This window comes from Puma concolor, chromosome B3, assembly GCF_028749965.1.
Source record: "Puma concolor isolate L17-30 chromosome B3, mPumCon1.1.hap2, whole genome shotgun sequence".
Taxonomy (NCBI): domain Eukaryota; kingdom Metazoa; phylum Chordata; class Mammalia; order Carnivora; family Felidae; genus Puma; species Puma concolor.
In genome coordinates this window covers 120,170,221-120,180,461 of record NC_141672.1, presented here as the reverse complement: position 1 = coordinate 120,180,461, position 10,241 = coordinate 120,170,221, and positions in this window count along the sequence as shown.

The following is a 10,241-nucleotide window of genomic DNA, read 5'->3' as shown; positions in this document are numbered from 1 at the left end:
CTCCCATGCTCATGCTCTGTCTCTCTCAGTCTCTTAATAATAAATAAACATTAAAAATAAATTAAAAATAAATACAAATTGAAATGTATACAAGGATGTTTATTGTAGCATTTTCCACAGTGGCCAAAAAAACAAAAACTGCCCATCAGTGGGTAAATTGTTAACTAAATTGTGGCACATCTACACCTTGAAATACTATACAACCATTAATTAAACAATGAGAGTTTTCTGCTTGACTTGGGAGAGGGGGTTTCTACCAGATATTGAGTGGGAGGGAGGGGGGAAGTAGGTAAGTATGAATAATATATATATACATCTTCTAATGTTTATTTTTGAGAGAGAGAGAGAGAGAGAGAACATGCACACATGTGCACACGCAGGGGTGGGTAAAGAGGAAAACCGAGAACCCAAAGCAGGCTTCATGCTGTCAGTGCAGAGCTCAATGTGGGACTCGAACTCCTAGAATCGTGAGATCATGATCTGAGCTGAAGTCAGACTTAATGGATGGGGCCACCTATGTGCCCCTGAATAATATATATTTTTAAATAAAACAACCATTTGTGTAATTATATAAGCACACAGAATAGTAAGGAAAGATACACATAGGTTTAACATGGTTATGTGTGTGTGCACATAGGTCTGTTGGGGGAGGACAATAGTAAGGCAGGTAATATAGGGGATGCAAGCATCACTAAAAACTTGAATTTTATGACAAGCAATTTATGTAAAGTTATATATGTGCATGTGTGTATATATGTGAATTAAGAAGTTAGAAAAAATGTAAATCTTTATCTATTGACCAGAAAGGATGTCCTTATATGTTGATATGTGCTAAAAACAAATTGCAAAGTTGGTGGTTTTTTTTGTTAAGCACAAACCCACAAAAATTAGCCTGTATATGTGAATACATGCTTACGTTATTCTGAGCAAGGATTTCTATACCTGGGTGCTAACATAGGGACCTCAACTGAGATACGAAAGGTTAATAAGGAGGATGGAGGGAAGTTTTGTGTCTTAAAAACATACACTGGGGCGCCTGGGTGGCCCAGTCGGTTGAGCATCCAACTTCGGCTCAGGTCATAATCTCACAGTTCACGAGTTCGAGCCCCACATTGGGCTTGCTGCTGTGAGCACAGAGCCCACTTCAGATCCTCTGTCCCCCTCTCTCTCTGCCCCTCCCCTGCTCATTCTCTCTCTCTCTCTCTCTCTCTCTCTCAAAAAGAAAGATTTTAAAAATAAAATAAAAATATACATCTTTGTATTTTATATGTTGCAGTGGACATTTGTCTATAATGTACCAGTGATCTATTGCCATAGTAATATCACATAATAAACTATACCCGAACTTGGTGGGCTTAAAAAAACCAAGCCTTCCCTTGACAGATGGCTGAAGGAAGAAGGGAATTATGCCTGCCAGTGTGAGGAATCATAAGTTACTTAATATTTATAAAGAAATTTACAGCTTTCAAAACACTCTTGTAATGTTTCATTATTTCTCACCTTTTTGAATTTTAATTTCTATCTGTGCATCTGTCTCCATCACTAGCCCAGAAGTTTGAGTGCCGTGACCATGTCTCATTTATCATAATAATGTCAGTGTTTATTTTAGTATTGTTCCTAGAACATGGGAGATGCTAATAAAGAACTACTGATGCTAAAGATGCTAGTAAATAAAGAATTTTTTTAAAAACTTTATTTAACTCATGGGTCTGGATTAAATAGCTAGGTGGCTAGCTAGGCTGGGGATAGCTAGGTGAGTCTTTTGGTCTTAACTGAGCTCACTCACATATCTGGGGGGCAACTGTCTGTGGCTGGCCTTGAATGAGGCAGTTAGGCATCCTCCAGCAGGTCAGCCCTGGGTGTGTATGTTGTCATGGTGATGGACAAGTGAGAGGGCCAGCCCAATCATGTGAGTGCTTTTCATGTTTGCCCATATATTAGGGTACTACAGAGAAACAGAACCAATACTGTGTGTGTGTGTGTGTGTGTATCAATAAAGAGAGTTATTACAAGGAATTGACTCACATGGTTATGGAAGCTGAGAAGTCTAGCCAAGAGAGCCACTAGTATAAGTTTGAGTCTGAGTCAGAGCAGAAGACTGATGTCCCAACACAAAGACAGTGAGGCAGAGAGAAAGAATTCTTTCTTACTCAACCTTGTATTCCATTCAGGCCTTCCAACAGATTGGATGAGGCCCACCCATATTGAGGAGGGCAACCTACTTTACTCAGTCTACCAATTCAAATGTCAATCTCATCCAAAAACACCTCCACAGACATACCTAGAAATCATGTTTATCCTTTTATGATAGAATTGATATTAATATCAATATTAAGGGGACACATAAAATTAACCATCACAGCTTCCAATATACTTGGACAAAGCAAGTCACATGGCCAAACCCAGAGACAGGGTAAAAGGGCAATGAAAATTTATGGAACTATCTTGGTCCGTTCAGGCTGCTGTAATAGAATACCATAGACTGGATGACTTCAACAAATGTTTATTTCTCACAGTTCTGGAGGCTGGGAAGTCCAAAATTAAGGTGATGGCAGATCTGGTATTTTGTGAGAGCTCTCTTCCTGGTTTGCAGACAGCTGTATTCTCATATCCTCATATGGCCAAGTGTCTTTTCCTATAACTGTACTAATCCCATTTGTGAGGGCACTACCCCCAAGACGTAATTACCTTCCAAAGATCTATATCTTTTTTTTTAATATTTATTTTTGAGAGAGAGAGGAAGAGGGAGACAGAGCATGAGCAGGGGAGGGGCAGAGAGAGGGAGACACAGAATCCAAAGCAAGCTCCAGGCTCTGAGCTGTCAGCACACAGCCCGACATGGGGCTTGAACCCACGAGTCATGAGATCATGACCTGAACCAAAGTTGGATGCTCAACCAACTGAGCCACCCAGGCACCCCCAAAGACCTATATCTTAATACCATCATTAGGATTAAGATTTCAACATAGGACTCTTGAGGTGGGACAAAAACATTCAGTCTATAACAAAGGAGATATTGATACAGGGAGGGTAAAGAATGAGGATGACTTTTACATCACACCATTTGCAGTAGAAAAGGTATTGAAGGAAGAGGACTTTCTCCCCTCTGTTTACGTAAGAATGGTCACTTGCCTGGTGTCATGTAGAATTTAGTGGCAAAATTAATTATATCTGGCTTCTTAATCTATTTTAATTAATATCATATAAAGCAAAATATTGCTTTGGAGATTTGCAAAGTGGGGCATATACACTTAAGATTTGCTTGACCCGGGGGCACCTGGGTGGCTCAGTCAGTTAGGTGTCCCACTTTGGCTCAGGTCATGATCTTATGGTTCATGGGTTCGAGCCCCGCGTTGGGCTCTGTGCTGACCGCTCAGAGCCTGGAGCCTGCTTCGGATTCTGTATCTCCCTCTCTCCCTGCCCCTTCCCTGCTCATGTTCTGTCTCTCTGTGTCTCTCAAAAATGAATAAATGTGAGTAAATAAGTAAATAAATAAATAAAGATTTGCTTGACCCAGGAAGGTGGGGAAGGGATAACAGGGCAGCCATTACAGCTCCACCTCATTGTTGGTACTTCCCCAAATCATAGACGATGGAGTTTTCCAGAAGTTCTGCAGAATTCCAGAGGGAAAATGACATCAGGCTGGGGTTGAGGAGTGCCTGCTAGGTGGCATCCTTTTCTGTCCAGGCTAGCTAAGGATGAGAAGGCAGTGGATCTTTTGTCCCAGCAGGGATACGGTATGTTCAATTTAGGGGAGTGTTTGTTAGGAAAAAATACTGAGAAAAATGGAAAGATTATGATAACAGTCTTCTTGATTCTCTTCTCAGAACACTCAAGTAATTTGGGATGATTTGGTCTAGTTTTGCATGATCTTGTTTTATGTTTCCCATACTTGATGAGACTCATAATAATTGATAGGCTGCATCACTGTCTAAGTGAAGAAGAGCAAACAATAGAAAGTTAGAGGTGTCCATAAGACACTGTGCTCCACCTAGAAACGACAGCCACTGTGGGCTCCCTGCCCACTCATTTGGTAGCTAAGAATTTTACAAAAGACTGGAGATTAGAGTGGGAGAATGCTTGGATACATGATTGATTGTCTTCATTTTAGTTCCTTGTTAATGGAGCAAGGTATTAATAGGTCAAGGCAACAACAAGGATGACCTTGTGTTGTTATACAGAAACCTTTCTCATTCAGCACAAGAAACACAACATTCTCCTCCTGGGGGTGTGGAACATCATGTCCATGAAAGGTGCCAGCACTCAGTGGCTTCTCCCTAGGGACAGATTCTACAGCAAGCTTGGTGATGTCAAAACTGAACCTTACACACATGCAATGCTTTCTAAATAAAAGAACCCTGAGATTTTGTGAGAGCACATCCTTCATACTTCCTGCCAGCCATTTACCAATATTTGGTCAGTCTGTTTGGAGACCCAGGAAACTTATCCAGCTGAGCCTCAGAACCATATCAGAAGTGTCCAAACCTGGCCTGGCAGACAATTAGTTATGCATGCAACTGCTCCTTCCCACTGCTTACTTGCTGAGAAATGGAGATTTGTTTATGGAAACAATATACCCAGCCCCAAGGGATGAATTATGACTGAACTAGGCTCTCATATCACCCCTTACTCCTTTGGCCAGCTGCCCATTGTCCCAGACTCCTTTGCAGCCATGCGACCATGTGACCCACCTCTGCCCAAAGAGACATCAGGAGATGTTGGCTACAGGGCTTGGAAAGATCATTCCTGCAGAATAAAATAGGAGAAAGCCTTTGGTTCTTTCTTCTTGTGTGAAGCTGGTGTGCAAGCTGGAGCTACAGTAGCCATTCTACAACCACATGGCATAAAGTATGAGTAATGCATCACACAGAGGATTGGGGAAAGATGAAAAGAGTTTGAGTCCTTGGTGATATCAGAGAGCCACAGCCTCCAGACTTCTTGCTACTTAAGATAATTAAAAGTCTTGGGACACCTGGGTGGCTCAGTCAGTTGAACGTCTGATTCTTGATTTTAGATCAGGTTGTGATCCCAGGATCATCAAATCGAGCCCCATGCCAGGCTCTGTCCTAATAAGCATGGAGCCTACTTAAGATTCATTCTCTCTCTCTCTCTCCCTCTCTCTCCCTCTCTCTCCCTCTCTCTCCCTCTCTCTCCCTCTCCCTCCCTCTCTCCCCCCCCTCCCTCCCTCCCTCTCCCTCCCTCTCCCTCTCTCCCTCTCCTTCCCTCTCTCTCCCTCCCTCTCCCTCTCCCCCTCTCTCCCTCTCCTTCCCTCTCCCTCCCTCCCTCTCCTTCTCCCTCTTTCTCTCCCTCCCTCTCTCTCTCTCCCCCTTTCCCTCCCTCCCTCTCTCCCTCTCTCTCCCTCTCTCTCCCCCTCTCCCTCCCCCTCTCCCTCTCTCTCCCCCTCTCCCTCTCTCTCCCCCTCTCCCTCTCTCTCCCCCTCTCCCTCTCTCTCCCCCTCTCCCTCTCTCTCCCCCTCTCCCTCTCTCCCCCTCTCCCTCTCTCCCCCTCTCCCTCTCTCTCCCCCTCTCCCTCTCTCCCCCTCTCCCTCTCTCCCCCTCTCCCTCTCTCCCTCTCTCTCCCCCTCTCCCTCTCTCCCCCTCTCCCTCTCTCCCTCTCTCTCCCCCTCTCCCTCTCTCTCCCCCTCTCCCTCTCTCTCCCCCTCTCCCTCTCTCTCCCCCTCTCTCTCCCCCTCTCCCTCTCTCTCCCCCTCTCCCTCTCCCTCCCCCTCTCCCTCTCCCTCCCCCTCTCCCTCTCTCTCCCCCTCTCCCTCCCCCTCTCCCTCCCTCTCCTCCTTCTCTCCTCTCCCTTTCCCTCCCCCTCCTCCCCTCTTCCCTCCCCTCTCTCTCTCCCCCTCTCTCCCGCCCTCTGTCCCCCCCCCCCGGCCCCTCTGTCTCCCTCTCTCTCAAAAAAAAAAATTTTTTTTAAGTCTTCACTGCCTAAGTCACTGTTAGTCAGATATTTGTTACTTGCAAATGAAAATATTCCCAACTGATATACTCAGTCTCTTTCAGCCTGGACCAGGTAGGTTCTACTGACAGTTCCACCACAGTAGCTTTGCAGCCAGTAAATTCCATCTGCTAAGTAGGGATAAAAATGCCATCTTTACCTCAAGTACAGTTTATGATTCAGAAGATCAGAACGTGGTCTGTGCATCAGCAAACCAGTATCCCCTGGGAATTTGTTGAAAATACGAATTCTCAGGCTCCCACCCCAGACATACTAAATTGGAAAGCTTGTGGGTGGGGCCAATAATCTTTTCCAGGTGATTCTGGTGAACTGGAAAGTTTGAGAACGTTGATACAGAGTCAAATGGAGTGGTTGCATGTCAGAAACACCTGAGGAACTTAAGAAAAGATTCTCAAACTCTACCTGCAGAATTATGATTCAGCATTTCTGCAGGGTAGCCTAAGAATCTATACATCTCCAAAGGCCCCCAGGTGATTCTGAGTAAACCAGGCTTGGAAACCTGAATGGGATGCATATTAAAGCAGGTCACATATGCCATCGAGCTGTTAAACAAGTAAGGGATGAGGAATTGACCTGGGTGCCTCTGGGGACAGGTGAGCTGTATTATGGACTTTTTCACCTGTTAAGTGAGGGAACTGACAACTTGATTTTAGAAGCCTTTTTCAGGTTTAAAATTCCTAGGATGCCAGCTTGAATTTTGCAGATCTGGCTGGAACAAGCAAATGATATTGATAATTACAAAGACGAATGAGCAACAAGTGGAAGAAACTGGGATTTTGCTAAAGTCAAAATAGCAGCCTCACCACCCACCATAGCCAGACCCTGTAAATCCAAAACAGGTTTTCTCTTCTGCTTTTACTAGGTTTATGAGACAGCAGGTTTGCACTTCAGATGTTCATTTATAGAGTGCTAGACTACACCTGCTTCATGCTAGGCGTGTGCTTTGGGGGTTATTTTATTTGGAGGATATTATTTTTAAATAACATCACCTTCAAGGAACTTGCTTTCTAAAATGTGCTGCTTGTTAAGGATCAAAACCACTGACTGAAGCAGCCTACTGTAATGCCCCCGATTTCGAATCCAAGAGACCACCAAGGAGCCAATACCGATGCAAACGCACGAGGGTTTATTGCAAGCTCGAGCTTGGGCCCAAGTACACCAGACACAGCGGAGCAGGGACTTGGACCCCTAGGTTAAGAGGCGTAGCAGTTTTATAGGGGCCAGTGGCCAATGAGATTGTAACACACACAGAAAGTTGCATAGTCATGTCAGTCCACACGCAGGTGGCCAATTGAATTACAATTTACCCTATAGTAACTGTTTGAACTAACCTATCACTCTGGTCAGAATTGGTGCGCAAGTTTGGCGGGCAAAAGGCGGGGTTTACATTCTTTGGCGGTTAGGGGTTCCGCATTCCTATATGAGCCAGTTTCCAGTAAAGGTGTGCTCAGAGGCTTGACTAGGGTGGGGGAGTGTCTTAAGCAATAAGTAGGTCATGTGGGGGTTATACATGAGATAATGGGTGTAGCACAAAATGGAGTTAGTCTTGCTCTGCTTGTCCAGGGGTAGGGGATTTTTGTTAAATTCCTTGGGTCCCACACCTACTCACTGTCCATCCAAATATGATTTACCCTCTCTCCTGCCTCATCTTTATCTTGTACTGGAGATGCCAGTCATTTCTCACCCACTCCCACATCTCCTCAGGAAACTACCATCCTGCTTACCAGGGAGTCTGCTCTTTCACTCCACCCCTGCTGAGTGAATGGTTAAATCCATGATGCTGTGGAAAACAAAAAAATATCTCATTGATAAGTTTGGAGGATAAACGATACCAATTAATTATTTTGAAAATCAATAAACAGAAGAAGTTAAGCATTTATCCTTTCTTTTCTATGTGAAATGTATGTTAGGGGAATCAAATAGTTGGTGAGGAGGATTTGTTTTCATAGAAGCTGATAAATGAAGAAGGAATGATACAAATCATAATATGCCCCTTTTGCAAATCCTAATGAATTTATGGATCTGGGAAGTGATCATCAATGTCTGTTAATATCACAAAAAAGAGGAACAAGAAGATATTATGTATAGTATCTCCTAGGGCATCTGTCTAGCTCAGTTGGTGGATCATGTGAGTCTTGATCTCAGGGTTGTGAGTTTGAGCCCCACATTAGGTGTATTTTAAAAATAAAATCTTAAAAAAAAAAAAAAAAGAAGACATGTATCTCCTGATGAAAGTCATGACACTTTCATGCCTATGCAGTCTTGCAAAAAAAAAAAAAAAAAAAAAAAAAATGAACCTGAATCTGATTGAAGTCTATAGATTAACTAAAAACTGCAGGAAAGGTAGAGGACAGGAACATGACATGAAAGAGTTACAGTTACCATAATCCAGACTGGGAAACTTTTGGAACAGATGACCCAGTTTTTCCAATAAATTGCATGGAAAAAAATGAGATAGAGGGGGAAACCTACGGATTCAATGAGACTTAAGAGATATATTAACCAGTCATAACATGTGGTCCTCATTTGGCTTCTGACTTAATAAACCTTAAAAAAGTTATAGGACAAATGGGGAAATGTGAACAATGCCTGGATATTTAACAATATTAAGAAAATATTGCTGGCTTAGGAGCATTGACGATTTTATGGTATATCTTTTATTTTATTTTTTTTTTCAACATTTTTTTAATTTATTTTTGGGACAGAGAGAGACAGAGCATGAACGGGGGAGGGGCAGAGAGAGAGGGAGACACAGAATCGGAAACGGGCTCCAGGCTCCGGGGCTCCAGGCTCCGAGCCATCAGCCCAGAGCCTGACGCGGGGCTCAAACTCACGGACTGCGAGATCGTGACCTGGCTGAAGTCGGACGCTTAACCGACTGCGCCACCCAGGCGCCCCTATGGTATATCTTTTAAATGGATTCCTTATCCTTTAAGCTACATACTGAACCGCTTATAGATGAATGAAATGACATCATCATGAGGGGTGAGGAATGGGCAGGAATATAGAGCAAACAAGACTATCCATGAGTTGATGACTGTTGAAGTTAGGTGATAGGTAACTGGAAGTCCTTTTTGTAATTCCCTGTAATAATGTATATTTGGAATTTTCCTTCCTAAAAAGTCAAAGAATTTTTAAAAATAATTTTCTTTTCTATTGGCTGATGAGGTTTTAGGGGTGATAGTCGGGTTCATGGGGTACGGACCCGACAGCCAAGAAAAAATTCTTGAAGACATCTTTGGTGCAAAAAGGTGATTTTATTGAAGCATGTGGACAGGACCCCTGGGCAGGAAGAACTGCCCAGGACCTTGAGGAGAGACTGCTTACATAACTAGGAGTTGGGGGAAGTCCAGGAGATTTTCATATGCTAAGGAAGACTCACGGGATCCCTGAGGCCTAGCTATTGTCACGCTAAGGTTGTTTTTCCCTCTAGCAAAGCATTAGCATTAAGACAGTGAAGTTCCTGGGGAAACTTTTTACTCTGCCTGCCTCAAGTATTGCCAATGGGCTGCAAGTTATAAGGAAATTTAATTTTACCTGCCATTTCCTTCTGCCTTTGTTTCCCTCATCATTGGCCATACTATATTACTGCAGTAGTTGGTGTTTTTTTTATTTATAAATATAGATCTATCCATTTTTACTCATTCACTACCAAGGGCACACACAAAATTTCAAGTTTTGTGTGCTTCAAACTTGTCAGCCCAACCAGACTGGAAGGTCCATAAGAGCAAAGATCTTCCTGTTATGTCCTTCATAGGGTTAATACCTTATGAAACATGTAAAGTGTTCACTTGGAGATGCAACTTGTGAAAACCCCATTCTGGAAGGGGGCATTGCTCAGCTGGTCTCCCATGTGTGGGTACCTTGATCCTGGCTTCATTGTCAGTTGAGTTGAAGCACTCCACATGACCAGTCTTCCTACCAGGGTGTTTCTTAGCTTCAGGCTTTATAAAGAGAACAAAGAAGATTGGGACCGACTATGTCTCTATTATGGAATAATATGTATATGTATGTGTATAAAGCTTAGTATACAATTAATTCACAATTCCCAATACTGTAAAGAAGAGTTTTGATTCTAATGTTCAGAACCGTCTTGCTACATGTGGTTGTCCCTTTCTTTTTTTGCCCCACATCCATCTGATATGGAAACGGTGGCTTCATATATTGAAGCCCTTCTAATTTTAGGAAGTTCCCCATCTCTCTTCCCCATCTCTCTTAGAGTAACTACTCTCTTAGAGTTCCCCATCTCTCTTAGAGTAACTACTGTAAGACTT